We start from the raw sequence: 22948 nt of genomic DNA, 5'->3' as shown, positions 1-22948 counted from the left end.
TTATAATAAGAACTTTGCAATATGATGTATTTATTTGTGGCAAATACTTGGTAGTGATGGATACAAATTATATTTATATATTTAATTTTTTAAAGTAATATTTGGGGATCAGGGCAACCAGAATCAGAACCGAAATACAAAGCATTGTGTGGAACCCAAGAACATATTTGATGGAATCTGTATCCATAAGCATGAAGAAAGTGGAGGCTAAAACTTGCCCCATGTGAGAAGAAGGCCTGGAAAGGTTTGTTGCTGGAAACCAGAGGCTGGAGTAGCATTCTTGAGCAGCTGTTTAAGCAACCAGTAATTCGCCAAAATGATGAACACAAAGGGAAAGAGGAGAGGCACTTGATACACGTTCTCTAGGCCTTTTAGAAAACATGGAGTTTTTCCTTTGGCCACGTATATGCGAATCTATAAGAAAGGTGATATTGTAGACACCAAGGGAATGGGTACTGTTCAAAAAGGAATGCCCCACAAGTGTTACCATGGCAAAACTGGAAGAGTCTACAATGTTACCCAGCATGCTGTTGGCATTGTTGTAAACAAACAAGTTAAGGGCAAGATTCTTGCCAAGAGAATTAATGTGCTTATTGAGCACATTAAGCACTCTAAGAGCCGAGATAGCTTCCTGAGACGCGTGAAGGAAAATGATCAGAAAAAGAAAGAAGCCAAAGAGAAAGGTACCTGGGTTCAGCTAAAGCGCCAGCCTGCTCCACCCAGAGAAGCACACTTTGTGAGAACCAATGGGAAGGAGTCTGAGCTGCTGGAACCTATTCCCTATGAATTCATGGCATAATAGGTGTTAAAAAAAAAAAAAAAAAAAAAAAAAAAAGGACCTCTGGGCTGTAAAAAAAAAAAAAAAAAAAAAAGAAACCACTTCAGGCCGGGCACAGTGGCTCATGCCTATAATTCCAGCACTTTGGGAGGTCGAGGCAGGCAGATCACTAGGTCAGGAGATCGAGACCATCCTAGCTAACATGGTGTAAGCCAGCCAAGCACGGTGACATGTACCTGTAATCCCAGCTGCTTGGGAGGCTGAGGCAGGAGAATCACTTGAACCTGGAGGTGGAGGTTGCAGTGAGCCGAGATCGCGCCACTGCACTCCAGCCCAGGTGACAGAGCGAGACTCTGTCTCAAAAACAAACAAACAAACAAACAAACAAAAAAAACCACTTCCATCCCTTGATTGTTGACCATAGGTACAAAGCTGAAGTTGTACCTAGCAAGAAAAATTTAGACACATCTACCCACTATGTTGATGTCCCCATACCAATTTTGAGCAGGACCTGTGACTCAACATTACAGATCTTGCAAAACCAAGAGATAATTGTTGTAACCACTGTCCAAGGTGGGGCCCCAATCTGCCTCCTGGTGTTCATGTCCTTGTTTACTCTCCTCATATATTGATTAGGGCTGCCTTCTATCATCAATGAGGTACTGTGGAAATGAGAGTGACGTCATACAAAATACATGACATCCATCTTACTCTCTTTTGCATCACTCACACTGGGGAAGCCAGTTGCCATGTTAGAGGATACTCAAGAAGCCCTATGGAGAGGTCAATTTGCTGATAAAAGGAAGCCTTCTACCAATAGCCACATGAATGAGCTATCCTAGAAAAGAATCCTACAGTTCTAGTCAAACCCTCAGATGAATATAAATATGGCTGATACTTTGATTACAAGTTCATAGGAAACCATAAACAAGAGCCACCTAGCTAATCTTCTCCAGAATTTATGACCCACAGACACTGTGAGGTAATGAATGTTTACTATTTTAAATCTCTATTTGAATAAGGTATTAGTTCATTTTCACACTGCTGATAAAGACATACTCAAGACTGGGCAATTTACAAAAGAAAGAGGTTTATTGGACTTACAGTTCCACATGGCAGGGGAGGCCTCACAATCATGGTAAAAGGGACTTCTCACTTGGTGGTGACAAGAGAGAGAATAAGAGCCAAGAGAAACAGGTTTCCTATTATCAAACCATCAGTCCTTGTGAGACTTACTCATTACCATGAGAACAGTATGGGGGAAACTGACCCATGATTCAATTATCTCCCACCCTCCCACTGGGTCCCTCCTACAGCACATGGGAATTATGGGAGCTACAATTAAAGATGAGATTTGGATGGGGACACAGAGCCAAACCATATCAAATAATTGTGTTAAAATTATCCTTAGGAAACAGACACCAAAATTAATTATTAGGTTAAGAATGCAGTTTAATGAAACTTTTTTTTTTTTTTAGAACTTGCTGACAAGAGTTTTGAGATAAGTACGTTTGGGTTACTCAAAAAGATAAGTAAGGGAAAAACATCCATATAAAGAAAACTTCAAAAGCAAATGAAAAAGAACAGCTAGACAAAGAAAAGAACTAGTTAGACACCTTAAGATCTTAAAGATAGTCATTGATTTAGCCTTTTAATTCAACCTAAATGATAGAACACACCTGTATTTAATAAATTAGAAAATACATTCATATAATAACAGATATCAGTTGTCCATATAATATGCTTCATGTGACTTGCTTTGAACCAATAGAAATACCAAAGGGAATGGAAGGTACAAGATTATGGTTACCTGATTACATTGTGTTAGATTGTAGCACCTGTCTGGCTGAAGTCTCTCTCACCCTCTTTCTCCCTCTTTCTCTCTCTCTCTCCCCCCACCCCACTGGCTTCAAGAAGGTGGAACCCACACTAGGAAATGAAATGTCACTAGGAAATGAAATGTCGCAAGAAAATGCAGGTGGCTTCCAGGAGATGAGGATGGCATTTGACTAACAGTCAAGATAAAACTGAAATCTTCAATCCTGCAGCTGTAAGAAACTAAATTGTGCTAACTACCTGAACAAATGTAGAAGCAGATCTTTCCCTAGTTATTCCTCAGATGGGACTGCAAAATCCTGACCTTCAAAACCTGAGATAATAAATGTGTGTTGCATTATGGCCGGTACGCATGTCACACTCAGCATTGATATTTAACTCCAGAGACACTGGGATTAGTGAGGGTCCTCCCTGAGACCCAGTTGTCTTTTTTCTCGGCATTTAATGGAGTAATCTTTCGTGTCTTTCAGACTTTGGGCCCATTTGTACACTTCATTCCTGGTTTTCAGAGATTTCTACAACCAAGACCTCAATTCTTTTTCAGAGACTATTGCTGCTTATATGCTATCCATCTTCAGGGATTTACTTTCCACTAGTGACCCTGTTCAACTTGATTCAATAAGGGCAAGAATATTTTCTTCAGGCTGCATTCAAACTCACCTTTTTTTTCTCTGCAGCTGTAAGAACTCCCAGCTCCTTGGAGACTTTTAAGAACAAATTGAAAATGCTCTTATTTGTCTAGGCTTAGCTGTCGGCTAATATGCTAAGAGTGTATTTTATATTGTATTTTCATCATAGCCCTTTGAAATGCTTTGCATAAAAGACCCTTTATAACTGTCTCTGCCCTTCCTCTCTTGCCTATAGAAGTGAGTTCTGCACTAGGGAGAAGGACTATTTATTTCACCTCCTCCTGTTCTCACCCCCCTCCCCATTTACTACTTCTCCAGTTTTGGTGAAAGGCACTTGATTGAAGGAAACTTGCCAGCAGCATTCTCTTTTAACTCCTTCATGCCTGCCTCCTGCCAGCTCTCTGGGCATTTAGAAAGAGCTAGCCAAGATGAATATCCTTCTTGGTTATAAAGGTGCCATATTTATGTATAGTCTTTGGGCACATAATTCTACCATTCACCTATGACAAATATAAAAAGCCAGCATCATATTTAAAAAGAGGTACTGCTTTCCTTAGGACAAACAAAATAGAGTCTAGAACATTATTGAAATTGCTCATTCAATTATTGTGACGCTCATACAGAAAGTATTACACGGTGCAGAACTAAAAGGGATGAAAAACAACTTATTAGGTATCTAAATGGTTTCAGACTTCATATATTTGATACATCATTTGATCATCAAAGCAAGCTAAAATTGATATTGTTGTTTTTACAGATGAGAAAACAAGGCCTGAGTTTGGTAAATTGTCTCCAAATAATTGTAATTAGTAAATCCAAGATCTGTATAACTTCCTTTTCATTCCAAACCCTTGGTTCCAACACTAGTTGTTTTATCTTTGATCAAATAAATTATCTGTGCTTGAATTTTTAAATTATTTGCCTCATCTATTGCTGTATAACAAATTGCCACAAGCTTAAGAGCTTAAAACAACCCACGTTTCTTAAAAGAACTCAGGTTAGAACTCTGGGCATGGCTTAGCTGAGTCCTCTACTTCAAGTCTCCCAGGTTGGAATCAAAGTGGCCTGATCTGCATTCTCATCTGAGAAATGACCAGGGAAAGAACTGCATCTACACTTGTTCAGGGAGTTAGCAGAATTTAGTTTCTTGCAGCTGTTGGACCAAAGATCTGTTTTATCCTGACTTCTGGCTAGAGAACACTCTCATAGCTTAGAAGCCACCTGTAGTTCTTTTACACACGAGGCTTTCCAGTGTGGGTTAAACCTCTTTGAAGGCAGCAAGAGAGAGACAGGGACTGGGACTCTAGGAAGAAAGATGCTACGATCTAATACAATATAATCACATATCCCTAATCTTGTACATCCCATTCCCTTTGCTACTTCAATCGGTTCAAAGCAAGTTACACCCAACTACACCCAAGAAGAGGGGATCACATGAACTCCATGAGGCAGAGATCATGGGACTACCTTAAGAGTCTGTTGACCGCATAAGTAAGAAGGGTTATCAGTAATTCATTACGTTGTTGTAACATTATTGCGATATTATCAAACCCAAAGTAAGTGCTCAACGAATATGATGTACCTATTAAAGCTCAGGCGTTGTTTTTTTTTCTTACAAAAAGTATATAAAAATAGAAGCACTATAAGAAATAAAGGTTCACCTCTTCATCACAATAAAGAAACAAAAAAATCTTGCCTTCACAATTACTTCCTCCCAAAGCAACTGACTGACTTCTTCACTACCAACCTTGAAAGAATAACAACTATTCATTGACATCACTTGTTCATATTTCACTCAAGAAGTTTCAATCTGATTTTATTGGCTATTTATTTTACTATTTTACTGGCAAAGATGCCAATAAAATAGTAAAAGCCAAATTCAACAGCCTTTATTCTGCTCTGCCCTATCATATCAGATAACATTGAAAATATCTCTTAACACTGTTCACCAATCACTGTATGTTTCATTGCAGTGTTTTCTTTTTATTTTCTCCTTCTTATGACTCTTGGATTTCCATTATTTGTCTGTTTTTTGTCCTTTCATATTAGCATTTATGTTTCATATGAACAAAAAGCTTTTTATACACATACTGCTGTGTTTACAGAGTTAGAACAAAGCCTGGCTATTGCAATCATCTAATAATTGATTGCAGAATGCATTAATAAATGAATGAAAGAAAAATACTCGCCCCCCAAAACTATTGGTAAACCCAGTGGGGAGGTAAGGGTGCCATCTACTATCATGATTCATCGTGGCCATTCATTCATTCACATATAATATGACCTCCTTATCACAACAAGGTGGAATTTAAGAATAGTTTAAATTCTCATGTTCTTTAGTAATTTTTAGTATTTTGAACAGGTTATATCTTCATTTATATAGGAATGAGTTTCAAAAGTATAAAAGTGCTTATAGTAGAGGGTCTTCCTCTTGTGAAGCTGCCACTGATACCAATTTCTTTGTTACCATGTATATTCTTTCAGAGATAATTCACATACGTATATTTTTCTAGCTCTCCCACATAAAGGTAGCTGCCATGCATACTGTACTGGGCCTATGGGTTTCACACTCAATATATTACGGAGATATTTTTTATCCATACATTGTGAATTCCCTTATTCATTTTTAACAGCTGCATAACATTCTCTTGTAAATATATATCATAACTTAATTAGCCGTCCTAAATAAATCTAATTTATTTACATTGTTCCATAAATCAATTTACTTACTAAAAACAAAGGTGCTACAGGAATAAATTCTAATTTTTTAAATTAGTATAAATTTTGTGTTTTGAAATCCCTTTCTGTCAATCAAATGATGTGGATAGGAGTCATTCATTTCCAATGAATCCATCCAGCTAAGATGTTTGCTGAAGGGAGAAAAAAGAGGGAGAGAGAGCATCTTGTTTAATGTTTGAATATTTCAGCTAGAAAAAAGATAGTACTGTAACACAAAAGTATATTGTTTCTAAGTTACTATCTCAAAACATTTATAATATGGCGGGTTTTTTTTTTTTTTTTTTGTAATTCAACTATCAGTATGAACCATGTATGACATCACTTATTTTAAAACTTTCGTACAATAAAGACCTGGGAGCTAAATTACTGGCAGATCTACATACGTCATGAAAATTAGTTTTGCATATTAAATTAGATTAACTTATTTCAAATTAACCCTCCTTGGTAGTGTAGAAAAGGCATTTTGTGATCAATAAACATAAATTTCCTTCCTCACGTTTCTCAAACTTCTTTGCAGTTATTTTGGGGCCATGTGACTAATTCTAGCCAAAGAGCCACAGAAATGTGAATCGAATCACTAAGTATTACTTTAAGTCTGAGGCATTTAAGATTTGGTGTACCACTTCTATGCTATCTGTTCCCATCTTAAAGCCACTCCAGAGTCCTCATGTTCCATGTCACAAAGCTATAAAAGTATGGGGCTTCCATCAGCCTTAGTCTCTGAGTGATCACATGGAGCAGATTCCCCTGTTCAACTAAACTTCCACCCCAAAAAAGACTCTTTTTTGATATGTGACATCAGCAAAAAATATACTTTTTTCTTATTGTGAATACATTAATACTCTTTGGCTTATTTGTTCCTATAGCATAGCTTATCTTATCCTGACTAATATAAATATTCATGGGAAAATCTAATTTTGGAATATATTTCTTCTTTTGTTCTGTAGCTTGAAAAGCCCTGAAAAATTCAATTTGAATACTGCAATTTTCAAAATACAGATATATCTATTGCCAGCAAGAAATCTTCATGAACATGGCAGGATTTTTTTTTACATTGATGCTTAAATTGAAGTGAAATCACTGAAAACATAAATGTAAAGGAGTCCTTTATTGCTTGAATGTGGAATTGAAAATAAACACAGTATGGAAGAGTTGAATGTATATGGTCTACTACCATATACTTTTTAGACCCTATACTATTTGTGTGTGTGGTTCAAATGTGTACATTCAACGAAACAACAGGTACTGGAGAGGATGTGGAGAAATAGGAACACTTTTACACTCTTGGTGGGACGGTAAACTAGTTCAACCATTGTGGAAGTCAGCATGGCGATTCCTCAGGGATCTAGAACTAGAAATACCATTTGAACCAGCTATCCCATTACTGGGTATATACCCAAAGGAGTATAAATCATGCTGCTATAAAGACACATGCACACGTATGTTTATTGCAGCACTATTCACAACAGCAAAGACTTGGAACCAACCCAAATGTCCAACAAGGATAGACTGGATTAAGAAAATGTGGCACATATACACCATGGAATACTATGCAGCCATAAAAAATGATGAGTTCATGTCCTTTGTGGGGACATGGATGAAGCTAGAAACCATCATTCTCAGCAAACTATCGCAAGGACAAAAAACCAAACACCTCATGTTCTCACTCATAGGTGGGAATTGAACAATGAGAACCCTTGGACACAGGAAGGGGAACATCACACCCCGGGGCCTGTTGTGGGGTGGGGAGACGGGCAAGGGATAGCATTAGGAGATATACCTAATGTAAATGACGATTTATGGGTGCAGCACACCAGCACGGCACATGTATACATATGTAACAAACCTTCACGTTGTGCACATGTACCCTAGAACTTAAAATATAATAATAAAAAAAGAAAAGAAAAAATATATATATGGTAGTAGAAAAGAATGAGATAAGTCTAACTTTTGTATTCTCTGTTGACTCAGCTCATGGATACCATGAGCCTAAAAAGGCTTTATATTCAATGAATTCTGTTAGGTTGCTGCTGTATTATCAGTAAAAAATAATAACCAGATCTTTCATTAGGGCAGAATTTCAGAATCATGAATGTTTACAATGTTTTCAATGCCCCAAGAGGTGGAGATACTTCATATTTCTTTAAAGATTCCAGAAAATTTCAAGTGCATAGATAAGGAACAATTTTGGGGTGGCATGATCGTTAATATTGGGTGTTAAGTTGACCGGAATGAGGAATACCTAGATAGCTGGTATAGTATTGTTCCTGTGTGTGTCTGGAAGGGTGTTGCCAGAGGAGATTGACATTTGTGTCAGTGGACTGGGAGGGGAAGACCCACCCTCAATGTGGATGGGCACCATCCATTTGGCTGCCAGCATGGCTAGAACAAAGCAGGAGAAGATGGTGGGATAAGCTGGCTTGCTGAGACTTCTCTCTTTTCATTTTTCTCCCTTGCTAAATGCCTCCTTCTGCTCCTCCCGCCCTTGGACATCAGACTACAGGTTCTTCAGCCACTTGACTGTTGGCCTTACACCAGTGGTTTGCTGGTGGCTCTTGGGCCTTCTGCCACAGACCAAAGTCTGTGCTGTTGGCTTCCCTACTTTGAAGGCTTTGGGAATCAGACTGAGCCACTGTTCTCAGGACATTTTTAAATCCTGCAAATAAATGGATGGATTCCAAGAAATACTCCACCCATCCAAGTTCATACTGCATTAAAAAAATAAAATGCTAACTACATGCAATTCTTCTAATACAAAGCTCTATATATTTACACCTAACATATCCTTGTCCTGAAAGATCACCCTGTCTGCCTATATTAAACTTGCCAAACTGAATTTGACTTTTTTCTTCCCCAGCTTGCAGGCAGCCTATCAGGGGACTTTGCCTTGTGATTCTGTGAGCCATTTCTTCCTAGTAAACTCCCTTTCATATATATATATATATGCTATTAGTTCTGTCCCTCTGGAGAACCCTAATACAGGATTATTGTGTTAAGTGGGGCTGATTGCCAGCTGGAAATAATATCAGGGAGAATGCACATACATGGACACATAAAATCTTATTATTTGAATTTCAGCTATATCACTAATTATTTGTAATACCCTAAAAAACTTTAGAAAACTTTTAAGAGAAAAAGATGAAAATGAATTCCTGCAGGTTTGGAATCAGGCATGAACCAGTTTGTGCCAATGTTCTAGGTGTTGGGGATGCAGGACCAAATACATCCCTTCAGGTCTTTCAGGGAGCTTATATGTAAATTTGAGCTGCTTATATAGGAATGTGACTCTCAAGGTTGCAAATCTTCCACTTGAATATATATCTTCTCCTGGAAGAAGAGAGTTAATAGCCTCACTCTGGGACTAAGGGTAGAAGCAGTGAACAAAAAACTTGTCATCTATGGAAAATAATTTCTCCTGCATAGCATAGTTGATTTTATTAACCTGCTTTGGACAACCTCACCTTCTTTTTTTCTTCATCTATTTATTCAGTAAATGTTTATTGAGCAAATGCATCGTGCTAAGCACTACAGCAGGAACTGGAAATGTATGCATTTTTTCTTAATCTAATATGAACAAAAATCTGCTCATGGACAATATAATCAGATAATTGTTAATAGAACTTATCATAAGATGCTATTGAAATGCCAAAAAAGAAATGTTTAAATGTCTGAACATTGAGGAGATGGGGTAGGTAGTGGTAGTAAGAGAAGACATCACAAAGGTTATAATAAACTATTTTGGAAGAAAATGTTAAATTCTATTTGCAAATTTAATATCTAGAGAGAGGATGATCTTTCAGGACAGGGGTATATTAGGTGTAAATAAATAGAGCTTTGTATCAGAAGAATTGCGTGTTGTTAGCTTTTTTTTTTTTTTAATGGAGTATGAACTTGGATGGTGGATTATTTCCTGAAACCCAGCCATTCATTTGCCAGGTTTTAAAAATGTCCTGAAAACAGCTAACCTAAAAATATTAGCAAAAGAAAAAGGAGGTGTCTTTTGTTTTTCATTCTTATTTAAAATTCAAATTGAAAGTTGATTTTCTAGGTTATATTTAGATATTTTAAGGTAATGGAGAGAGAGAGGGCTTATCATCTCAGCACATTGGCATGCAACTTGGGTTTGTACTTTTTAAAGTAATTACAGGGAAATGTGTGTATTTATAGTTGACTTTGACTTTCTTACAATTATTTAATAAGGCAGGCTCGCTATATTACTCTCATGATCTAAGAGCCTGTAATCTCTCTGGAGTCTAATTATCTCCCGATAACCTTGCCCCTTGACGACATTTGTATTACTATTATAAAACATGTTTATTTTGGGAAAAGACATATATTTTGTGGTGTAATAGCATTAAACTGTCAGACCTGAGTGTTAACAGCAATTTGCCCTAAGAGCTTTCAGAAAAGATTAGCTCAGGCATTATATGTGGCTTATCAGACAATCTAAGGGGCTCAAAAGACATTTTTATTACAACTGCTTTTTTCTTGGAAAATAAAGTCTTGCAGCTCTAGAACTTGGCTTTAATATCTTCAAACAGGGCTATTTACACTTTTACCTGTTAAAACTTTTACTGAAGGTTGCAGGCAATTAGGAGGAAACGCAAAAGAAATGTAACTGGCATAAAAAAGGAATTGAGGTCATGTCAAGAATAATGATGCTGAAATTTAAGCATATAGTGCTAGAATCAGAAACCTTTTGTTTCAAGTCCAAGTTCTGTCCTTATTACCAGAGTTAGTTTATAAAAATTATTATTTAATTTCTCTTAGCCTTCGTTTTCTCAGATGTAAAATGGGGATTACAATGAGGGGATTGGTAACAATATTCAACTTACATTATTATACGAGGAATTAAAGTAAGTATTAGTTAAAATATTTTAAGGGTGATAACAACCCATTAAGAAACAGATATATATATATGTATTTTGTTTGTTTGTTTGTTTGTTTGTTTGTTTTCTTTTCTTTTCTTTTCTTTGAGACGGAGTCTCGCTCTGTCGCCAGACTGGAGTGCAGTGGCGCAATCTCGGCTCACTGCAATCTCCGCCTCCCGGGTTCAAGTGACTCTCCTGCCTCAGTCTCCCGAGTAGCTAGAATTACAGGCACATGCCACCACACCCAGCTAATTTTTGTATTTTTAGTAGACATGGGGTTTCACCATGTTGGCCAGGATGGTCTTGATCTGACCTTATGATCCACCTGCCTCAGCCTTCCAAAGTGCTGGTATTACAGACATGAGCCACCAGGCCCAGCCAGCTGCTGCTAATCATCATTATCCATTCATTACCAACAAATAGGTATTGTTCTTCAGCTTTGTGCTACTCGCAGCTATAAAGTAGTTATGAAAGGGTAACCCAAAGTTGTTTCCAGCCATCACAAAGCTAAAACACATATGTTTGTCTTTGATTATTATTCTAAAACATTTCATCTTTGAATATTCAATAGAAATTGCCCTCCCTGTCTGTCATCTGGGTTGAAATAGGAAAAACAACCACTGAACCCTGAGTTTGGGGATGCCCATCACAGTAGATTACAGCCAGAGTCCCTCACACCGAGCCTGCTCTAAATGTGAAGAAGGAAGGTCAATGTACCGGGCACTGCACAAGTGATTTCAAAATATGTCCTATGGGCCAGGCACAGTGTTCCAGCACTTTGGGAGGCCAAGGCAGGAGGATCACTTGAGCCCAGGAGTTCAAGACCAGCCTGTGCAACCTGAGGAGACCCCATGTCTCCAAAAATAAAAAGCTAACCTGTTGTGGTGGTGCGTGCCTGTAGTCCCAGCTACTTGGGAGGCTGAGGCAGGAGAATCACTGGAGCTCAGGAAGCTGAGGCTGCAGTGAGCCTTGATCAGGCCACTGCACTTCAGCCTGAGTAGAGTCACACACTGTCTCAAAAGTATATTATTACTAGGTTTGGAACACCTTTGAAGCAGATATTCATTAAATTTTACTCGAGCACCTATTTGTGCCAGCTACTCTGAAGATAAAGCAGTCAATATGAAACCACATTGTAGTTGAAGGAGATAAAAATAAATAGTAACAAAAATAAGTAAAATATATATTTAGCAAGCAAGATAGTGGTGAGTCCAGTAGAGAAAAATAAAGTGAGAAAGAGGGATAGAGTTTGCAAGGGCAAGTGTTGTCTTTGAAAGTGATCAAGAAAACCCTCAATAAGCAGACATGCTAATGATGCACAGGCTTCAATAAGCAGAGGAGAAGGGATGTCTTAATCGAAGCAACTGATGCTAAGAAAGATTGTTTCATTTATTATATAATTGTGTATTTACTTTTGCCCTTTCTGTAATTCAAAATCGATTTTAGGTGGCTTAAAAAAAGTCACAGAAGATAAAAAGGGACCAAGAAATTGCAAGCAAAGGGCAACAATGTAGAGAAGTAAAATAAACAAAGATTCAGATTCATATACAAAATTTGCTTTCCAAATAAGAGAAGTAAACTCAAAATTTTATTTTTGAGCATTCTACTAGCCTTTGCAAAGAGAAACTAGCCAATGGCAATATTGAAATAAATCCCTTATACAAAAATGCCACTGATAATTCAGAAGGGCCCGCGGTATTGCTGGTATTGACACCAGAGAGGAAAAGGTAAACAAGGCACTCGCCAATATCACTACAGTAGATACATCAGTGATGTCCTCACATCATTTATTATAGCGTTCCTACAATGTAAACAAAAAGCCAAAGGCCAAAGTCCAATTCCATTAATAGTGTTCCCCCAAAGCAAAATCAACACAATCCAGTTACTTAATTCTCTGAGGACCTGGATGAAATTCAACATAGATTTTAGGTTATCTCAAAAATTGTTAAAGAAATTTCCTTCAAAAAATATCATTTTAGTCAACTAAGAGAAACTTTACATTGTCCCAATTATGCTACTATTCTAAGAATGCAATGATATGACTTTATACAATCAAGGAACTTAACAAAGAAGTTTTCTAAAGAATTGACTGCTGCATTAAGACAGTGAGGTGAATCAACTTACAAAATACTACTGTACGTCTAGGGCATGGAAGAGTCAGGGTTTAAATCTTGGTAAATCTGACTTTTACCTTCACTTCCCAATTGAAAATACATCTCCATATGTATTTAAATTATGCTTAAATGATTAATTTTATTATATAAGTGGTAGATACACAGGAATAAAAACAACATTCAATATAATACAATAAAGATAAGTGAAATAATATGTGTAAATAATAAATTAATAACAATAAATAGAAAGAAATTTTAAAAAATAATAATTCTACATCAAATTTGCATGTTACCAGTCAATAAGAGTTTTTTTTCCTTTTTTTTCTTTTTTTCTGGAGGTAAGTGAAATAATTGTAAACCCATTTAAAATACTTCAGGTATGAGACTGGCCAATAGAAGTATGAATGAAAAAAGTTGTGAGGGAGCTTATGCTAAATAAGAGAACTTATCCTAAAGCTATTTTAATCAATTGGTACGGAAAGGGCAAATACATCAGTAGAAAAGAAGACAATCTAAGGGCAGATGGGAATATACACGTGAACTTCACAAAGACCAATTACTGACATTTCAATTCAATGAGGAAATAATGACATATTTAATAAATAGTGCTAGAATGCTGAATTATCTGTCTAGGATTGAAAAAAAAAAAAGGAAAAGTCCCTACTTCACACCATACGCAATACCTACAAATGAGTTAGCAACTTCTTAAGTGATATAAAGAAGTTTCAGAAATCCTGCTGATTCTATTGGAAAGTTTCATTGTCCTGCTACATATCTGACCCAATAAGGTGAGAAACTAGAAAGAGATCATGTCCTTTCAACAATGTCTGTGATATGGTTTGGCTCTGTGTCCCCCAACCAAACCTCATCTTGAATTGTAATAATCCCCACATGTCAAAGCAGGACCAGTTCGAGATAATCACATCATGGGCGCTCTTTCCCCCATACTGTTCTCATGATAAGTGAGTGAGTTCTTACAAGATCTAATGGTTTTACAAGGGGCTTCCCCCTTCTCTTGCTCTCAATTCTCTCACCTGCCATCATGTAAGACATGCCTATTTTGCCTTCCACCATAATCGTAAATTTTCTGAGGCTTCCCTAGCCATGTGAAACTGTGAGTCAATTAAACCTCTTTTCTTTATAAATTACCTAGTCTGAGGTACTTCTTCATAGCAGCATGAAAATGGACTAATACAGGAAATCAGTACTGCAGAGAGTGGGGCACTGCTGTAAAGATAGCCAAAAATGTGAAAGTGACTTTGGAAATGGGTAACAAGCAGAGCTTGTAACAGTTTGGAGGGCTCAGAAGAAGACGGGCAAATGTAGGAAAGTTTGCAACTTCCTAGAGACTTAGAGGGCTCAGAAGACAGGAAGATATGGAAAAGTCTGGAACTTCCTAGAGACCTGTTGAATGGTTTTGACTGAAATGCTGATAGTGATATGGACAATGAATTCCATGCTGAGGTTTTCTCAGATGGCAATAAAGAACTTGTTGGGGTCTGGAATAAAGGTCACTCTTGCTATGCAAAGAGACTGGCACCATTTTGTCCCTGCCCTAGAGATTTGTGGAATTTTGAACCTGAGAGAGATGATTTAGGGTATCTGCAGGAAGAAATTTCTAAGTGGCAAAGTCTTCAAGAGGAAGCAGAGCATAAAAATTTGGAAAATTTGCAGCCTGACAATGAGATAGAAAATAAAAACTCATCTTCTGGGGAGAAATTCAAGCCAGCTGCAGAAATTTGCATAAGTAATGAGAAGCCAAATGTTAATCACCAAGACAATGTGGAAAATGTCTCCAGGGCATGTCAGAGACCTTCATGGAAGCCCCATTCATCACAGATCTGAAGGCCTAGAAGGGAAAAATGGTTTTGTCTACCAGGCCCAGGGCCCCCCTAGTCTATGCAGCCTTGGGACATGGTGCCCTGCATCTCAGCCATGGGTAAAAGGGGTCAAGGTACAGTTCAGTCCATTGCTTCAGAGGGTGCAAGCCCCAAGCCTTGGCAGTTTCCACATGGTGTTGGGCCTGCGGGTAGGTATACAGAAGACAAGAATTGAGGTTTGGGAATCTCTGCCTAGAATTTAGAGGCTGTATGGAAACATTCTCTAGGCAGAAGTCTAGTGTAGGGGTAGAGTCCTCATGAAGAACCTCTGCTAGTGCAGTGTGGAAGGGAAATGTGGGGTCAGAGCTCCCATATAGAGTCCCCCTCTGGGGCACTGCCTAGTGGAGCTGTGAGAAGAGGACCACCATCCTCCAGACCCCAAAAGGGTAGACCCACTGACCGCTTGCACCATGTGCCTGGAAAAGCCACAGACATTCAACACCAGCCCATGAAAGCAGCTGGGAGGGAGGCTGTACCTGAAAAGCCACAGGGGTATAGCTGCCCAAAGCTGTGGGAGCACACTTTTTGCATCAGTGTGACCTGGATGTGAGACATGGAGTCAAAGGAGATCATTTCGGACCTTTAAGATTGTGGACTTTAAGATTTTAGAGCTTTAAGATTTTTGACCCACTGGATTTTGGACTTGCGTGTCTCTGGTTGTGGGTTTTCTTCGATGCATAGTTATTTTATCTATTACATCTCATTAAGTGGAGGTTTCTCTCACAGGAATCACATTTTTTCCCGGTTTCTGGAGACATTCTTAAGAAGTGCTTATACATTTGTCTGTGAAAAGTCTCTACAGGAATTTCTATTTTTAGGCCAGTTTTAGATTAGTTTTCAGGCTTGAGGTTTTCACACTGCATGAATGATTTGGAGTTCCACATACATGAGGTTTTGCTGGATGCTGTGATTTCTCCTGGGAATGAGGGGTATGGCTTACTACCAGGCCAGAACCCAAGGCTGGTAACTGGAGATTTTTGGATTCTAATGAGGAAAGAAATCACATTCTCCTAGATTTTAGGTGTATATAAAGATTTCATATGAAACTCCCTACCTACCCGAGGCTGAGTCCTCAACACTCTGGCTTGCTTCAAATGAAAATTGAGTAAGGAATATCCAAAGTTGACAGCCAGTACACAGTACTTGTTATAATATTCCTATACCTTTAGCCATCGCAGTCATCTCAGCCCTTCACTGGGAAATAGATTCCCAGACTCTTCTAGAAAATATACTGACTTTCCAAGACTTGGCTCCCATAGTAAGACTGGCACCCAGTTTGGTGCTATACCAGTTGTTAGATATTAGCAATCTTACTTCTGATCCTAATCAACCACAACTCTCCACGAATATTATGATTTATATTCCTCTTCCATTTTGACTATCATTTCTTTTTGTTTCTAGCCTCTAATCTCCATTCTGTCTTCAAAATTCCATGACTATCTTTAGATCCTTTATAATAGACATACTGTGTTCACTTGAGATGTGGCATCCATACTCAGCATTGCAAATCAAGCTTAAAAACTCTAGTCAAAATACACGTTTCCTTTTATTTGTGGCCAGATATAAATAACATCACACTTTGATAAAGCAATCTGAATATTTTAAAATCTCATTTTCCAAAAACAAGAAAATTATGTTAGTTTAGCAACTTATACTATCACATCTTAAATGGTTGGTGGTGATTCCGAAGTTTTATCAAAATCAAATTCAAATAATGTTTGTGGAAAGCCTGTTCAATTCACTTTATCACTCATAATAAAAATGCATGACCTTCTTGCTATATATTCTCATTCTACTTTAATAGTTATAGGAAAGATTAATCATACAGTTATTTCTATCCTTTATTTTCTAATAATTTTAAATCATTAAAAAGTACCTTAATTATATCACAATGTAGGCAATAATGATGTGTAGGTTACTATCACTAAGGCCCCTGGATTCTCTTGCTGTTAAAGCTTAGTTTACTATTTTGGAGATTCCTGAGTTCTCTCACTTTCTGTAGGTAAGGTGAAAAAAAAATGGGGGCAAGTTTTGATTTCCTGCGACTTTCCTTATAACTCCTGACCCTCCATTATGTTGCTGAAATAATATAAAATCTTAACTTTTCACTTTGGATACATTTGCAGGAAAAGCTTTTGCTTAGATAGGAGTGGAATTTAGATATAGGCTGAGGGCAGTGAGAAGCCACTGAAGGGTTTTAAGTGAAGAAGTGATTTGATTTATAGTTTTAAATATTACTCTGTTAGTAGAATAAATTAGATATTACAGAGGGAAAATACTCAGCAAAGGAAGACTACTTTGGTTGTAGGAATCTTATCATGAGATGATGGTGACTCCTCTAAAATGGGGTAATGGGAATGGATTCTAAGGATTTAGGAGTACAGTTAGCAGTACCTAGTGATTGGATATTGGCAGCTAAGGACAGGCAGGGGGTCAAGGACAGTTTCTGGATTGGCCCCCAAGATAGACAGTAACACCAGTTACTAAGTGGGTTGAGACCACAAGAGATGACACTGGTCATTATGACTGGTCATATTGCTGGGAGCAGGTTTTGCAGAAGGAATGATGCACAAGTCATTAGCACTTGTGCTAACAACTTATCACAAGTTAACATTTATTTTGATCAGAAATAAATATTTTTAAGGTTATTTTCTTGTAATTGTGTGTATGTCTGTGGGTTTTAATTTTAATATATAATTACAGGACTTTGTAATTCCTGTAATCCTATATTTCGGCAATAACAATTGCTTTAACCCTCATCTACATAATAGAAACAAATTACAAAGTTGAATGACTTAAAAAATAATTTGGAAACATACACCTTTTAAAACTACATAATAACAAGAATAATCTCAAACCAGAGTTAGCTGCCCTCACATAAGTCTGATACTACTGGATACCTTTTGGAAAGTTATAGTCACAATTAAGAAAAATCAGGTTTTTTTGAACACCTAATACCCTGGTACTACTCTAGATATTTCATATGCATTTCATCACTAATCCTCAGAAAAACATAGTAAGTCAGAAAAAATTATGCCAATTTTACAAATAAGAAAACTGAGATTCCAAGAGTTTAAATAACTGACTCAAGGCCATATGACTTGTATGTAGCTACATTAGGATTTTTTTTTTTTTTTTGAGATGGAGTCTTGCTCTGTCGCCCAGGCTGGAGTGCAGTGGCGCGATCTCGGCTCACTGCAACCTCCGCCTCCCGGGTTCACGCCATTCTCCTGCCTCAGCCTCTCCGAGTAGCTGGGACTACAGGCGCCCGCCACCACGCCCGGCTAATTTTTTTTTTTGTATTTTTGGTAGAGACGGGGTTTCACCGTGGTCTCGATCTCCTGACCTCGTGATCCGCCCGCCTCGGCCTCCCAAAGTGCTGGGATTACAAGCGTGAGCCACCGCGCCCAGCCGCTACATTAGGATTTGAACTGAGGTTATGAGGACTCCAAAACCAAAACGTGTCCTCTTTCAATTACATACAACTGCCTATAAATTAGGTATCAAACCTACTTATCTCTGAGCACATTTCACTTTTTTTTTCATGTCATCATAAATTTATTTTCAGGCGATATGATAATCTATTAACACTCGGCATACTCTGAACTTACAGAATAAGTACCACGCCATACTTCCTCATTAATGACTTCCATTTTACATGAGCTTCTTCCACAATCACAATGAGAGAACAGATTGCTACATGTTTGCTGGTAAATACATTCAGTAAGGCACTCAAATCCTAGACACGAACTAACCACAGAATGCTCTTCCCTGCTTTAATAAATTGAAACAAGATCTCATTTCCTTCATTTTCAATACTTTTTATAGAAAGACACGCTTGACTTGAACATAGGTTCATATAAACTAATCCATTATCATTATAGTTATAATCAAGGAAATGATTTCACATTGACGGTTTTTTAGGTAGGGATAAGCGAAAGCACTGCAGTAGTTTCTTAGGGAATGTCTTCCCTGTGGTTCCCCATTCTTAGTACAATGCCTGGAACGTAGTAGGGACTAAATACAGTGACCAAATGGGCAAACCTTTAATTCCCAGGGATCTGCTACATATTGCCTTGACTGGTAGATCATTTCTCCAGAAGAAAGGAAGAAATCAAAAGACAAAAACAATCTTTTTAAACCTCACAGGATTTTCTTAGAAAAAAGTTTTAATTTATATATCTAGTGCAATTCTCTTTGTAAAATATATTTCATAAAAAATCCAAAGCAAAAGCCCTGTCATTCATTTATTTCAAAAGACAAATCATTTCAGTACTTCTTCCTTGAAATGCCTGCAATTTCTTCCTCTGGCCTCAGAGATGGGCATTGGCTCCATGCTTTACAATGTCAGGATAAAAATCCAGGAGGGAGAAATCTTGTAATGGATAGCTGTTTTCATCTAACACAAAAAGGCTCTGAATCTTCAATACACAAGGTTCTGTGCTGACTGCCAACAAGGAGTGGAATAGGTCTGCCACGACGATCCCACAGGTGATCTCTGAGGAAGGAACTATCACTCTGTTGAGGCAGTCGGCAGAAATGTTGAGAAGAATCTTCTCTATCAGCTTTGATTCTACACGGATGCAAACATCATGTCTTCCATCAATGACAGTCATTAACACTGGCCTCTTCTCTGTACTAGCTTCATTCTAATCCACTCTCCAATGCGCAGCTAAACTCACTTCTGATGAACAGAATTTGGTGGAAGTGATGCCACATGTCTTCTGAGTCTTTTTTCCTTTGAAGTTGAGGGTACCAGGCTGCTCCAGGACCCCATAATACAAGCACATAATGTTGATCTTGGGCCTGTTCCACTGTTAACATAACTTTTTTCTGCTTCTGTCTTCTATAACTGTATACTGCCTCTGTCAGTATAGTGAAATCAACAACTCTTAGTACTGCATGGACTAATACATCAGGTTGAAGGTGCTCCAATTCTACAAAGTCTATACTGTTCACCCTCTGAGGCTGCCTCGGAGGAAGATTTCTGAGGTAGGAATGTTTTGAGGACACATATGCCAATAAGTCTTGAAGTACAACGTCACTAACTACACTGGAATATTCTTCAGGCTGAATAGATGAATAACTCCCAAGATTTAATAACTGACTGCTAAATGTTGATTGTAGTACTGTCTCACCAACCCATTTGTCCTCATGAATAACAACATCTGTGAGTAAAATTATATCTCCAAGAAGCACTGTAAATGCCCAAAATGCTGCAGTCCTCCACAGAAAACCTTCTTCTTAGTTTCTGATTGATCAATTACTGTAACTGTTGCTAAAGGCACTTTAGAGCCAGAATTTGGTCCAAATTTTATGTTTATTTCCTTCGCATGGCATGGAGATAGCACCATGACTAAACAATTATACTTCTGGCTTTTAAAATCACAGTTTTTTATTAATGATTTTTTTTAATACCCTTAAATTCAGACACATTCCTCCGATCCATTTCTACAGCAGAATCTCCTCCATTAGAAATCAACTTCATTTTCTTAGCTACTTGAAGGACTCTAGATAGAGCTTCAGACTGGCCCACTTTATCTTCAGAGGTGCAGCTTCTTTTAATAGCACTTTTGTGGAAGGTATTTAGTTGGGAACACATATTCCTGAGCTACACAACTCAATACGTATCTCATTTGGTGGCAGTTCATCTTCAGAACTGAAAAGTTCTTGAGATCCTGTATGTTCTTCAAGACCTTTATCAGAGTTTATGTGAATGCGGCTATTTTCTGTTTTAGGACAAACAGGACTAAAAAGTTCAAGGGAATATGCTTGGTTTTGTCCACTTTCATATGCTTCTGTAAAACCATCAAGCTGAATCGAATTCTCTTCAGGTATTCTTATCTCCCCGTAACTTGCCTTTGGTTCAGCCTCCATGTTTACATTCCCTTTATTTATAGGACTCCGCCCTTTATCTTTCTTTTGAGCTAAAAAAGCAACCTGGCTGGAGGTAATTATACTGAGAAATTCTGTATCAGTTGATATTTTAAGGTCTGAGACCTTCCTAACTGCTGCTTCAGACTTTGACTTATCCACTGCGTTCGAGGAAAATAATCCCAAACACTGGCTTTGTATTTCATGATATTCCGTTGGCACACACTCTCTTTGTACCACTTCAGGCCCTATATTAATTTGTTCAGCACTACAAACCAAATCCAACATAGCTGCACATTTATGGCTTAACTGAAACAAACTTGCGTTAAAGTTCTGACCACATATATCTGACTGATGTTTAGGCTGTTCATCTATAATTTTATTTTCACTGAGAAGCTTTTGATACTTTTCTTCTTTGGTTAAATGCGGAACTGTGCTTTTAAATCCACATATTTGCATATTAGAGCTAGTTATATCACTCAGTCTAGAGAAGTGAATCTTCTGAGATTCTATATTCTGTGTTTCAGAAACAGAATGTACAAAGTCATCTTTCACATGAACATGGCTATTCATACAGTTTGCTAAGAAATGACCACTAAGATCTGGAGGACCAATAGATTCTGGGACTTCATAGTTTTCAAGATTTTTGTGCTGTTTTTCATCCTTCAGATATAAAGAATGTTGACTGTATAAAAGCTGAATTTTTTCCAGGGGTCAGCAACAGACATTAAAGAAGCTGTGTCTTGTGATACTGTCATTTTCAGTGGAGCAACTGGAGCACCCCAAAAAATGTGGACTTGAGATCCTCCACTCATGATTTCTTAATCTTTTGACCATCAAGGAAAATTCAGGATTCAGGTCAGAGTATATTATTCACTGAGAACCCCACCGGAGGCGGGTGGGCCTCCGGGCAGATCCGGCTGCCCGTGGGCCCGCTCCTCCCCGCCCCTCCCCTCCCCTCCCCTCCCCGCCCCTCCCTCCACATTTCACTTTTATGAGAAAGTCTGTCCTATCCACTCCTTTTTCCGGCAGGAATAGTCTCATTTCCTCACTACCTACTTGATAGTCTATTGAGAATAGGAAATCAAGCCTTTTGACTTTGGACCTAGTAACCACATATTCCATGATCCACTAATTTAAATAGGGTGTGTATTAGGTTTTCAAAATTTCCACATAAATCATTCTATCCTGGCACATACCTCCTGCCTTCACTGATTGGACAGGCTCTTTCTTGCAAGATTATTATTACAACTTTTTCCCTGCGGTCCATGGTTTCTGATGCATTTGACATGTTTTATTTAATGTGATCAGAACTTCTTGGAATCTACACTGGCTTATTATGACTGACACTATTTCTTTCACGGACTGCTTTTCTTCTGCACAATTGCAACTTGCCATCTATTTTAGGGCTTTTAACCAAAAGCCAGGGTTACTCACGTTTAGATCATTCAGATTAGTGTAAACTGTCACAATGAGGAATAACATGCTCGCATACTCTCTCCAGCAGACAACACTAGCTCTATCTAAATTCACCAGTCCTGATCATTTCTATGTTTAGCTGTTTCAGAAAAATAACAGACTGAAAACTTACCTCTATTTTGGGGCACTATAGGTATCTTTTTCCATCAGTTTACATGTGCTGAGAACCTAAGGTGTGTTGGGTACTATGATATATACTAGGCATACAAAAAGCATGCTTCCTGTCCTCAAAAGATGGAATTCTATTCAAGAAAATGAATAAATGTATACAGAATTCTAATGAATGTTAAATGTCAAAAATAGTTGTCCCAACATCATTTTTCTCAAGATTTCCTTGCACCTCTTTGTCCACTAACCAGTTTATTTTGCTGGCTTCTCTTCACTTGCCATTCCTATAACTCTGGCATGACTCAGAGCTCTGTACTCAGCCAGATTCTCCTCACACCCTTTACACGGTTTTTGACAGCTTATTCTCACTCTAGTCCCTTAATGAATGAATTCCAAATGATGTTCCCTTGGCACTTCCAACTTCATGTTCCATAGACCTCTCACACTGAACAAAAGCATCCTTCTTCAAAACCTGCTACCAGCAATACGACCAATCCTGGTGACCAGCATCATCTCTTCAGATCTCCTCCCTCTCAGTAATTGGTGTTACTGTCCATCTGGGAAGTCAGTCCAGAAACCATCCTTGATCCCTTCCTGTCCTTAGCTACCAATATCCAATCACTAGTTACTGTACATTGTA

At 38.0% G+C, this 22948-nt stretch overlaps 2 pseudogenes; one reads left to right on the top strand and one right to left on the bottom strand.

Moving 5' to 3' along the window:
• The first annotated feature begins 313 nt into the window (after positions 1 to 313).
• Positions 314 to 799, top strand: LOC116456959 (large ribosomal subunit protein eL21-like; annotated as a pseudogene).
• An 18361-nt stretch (positions 800 to 19160) lies between these two features.
• LOC116456692 (shieldin complex subunit 2-like) lies at positions 19161 to 21536 on the bottom strand (annotated as a pseudogene).
• Between the last annotated feature and the right edge of the window lie 1412 nt (positions 21537 to 22948).

This window comes from Hylobates moloch, unplaced genomic scaffold (genome assembly GCF_009828535.3).
Source record: "Hylobates moloch isolate HMO894 unplaced genomic scaffold, HMol_V3 SCAFFOLD_17, whole genome shotgun sequence".
Lineage (NCBI taxonomy): Eukaryota > Metazoa > Chordata > Mammalia > Primates > Hylobatidae > Hylobates > Hylobates moloch.
Note: the sequence above shows the minus strand (reverse complement) of the source record. Positions and strands in the feature narration are given on the sequence as shown.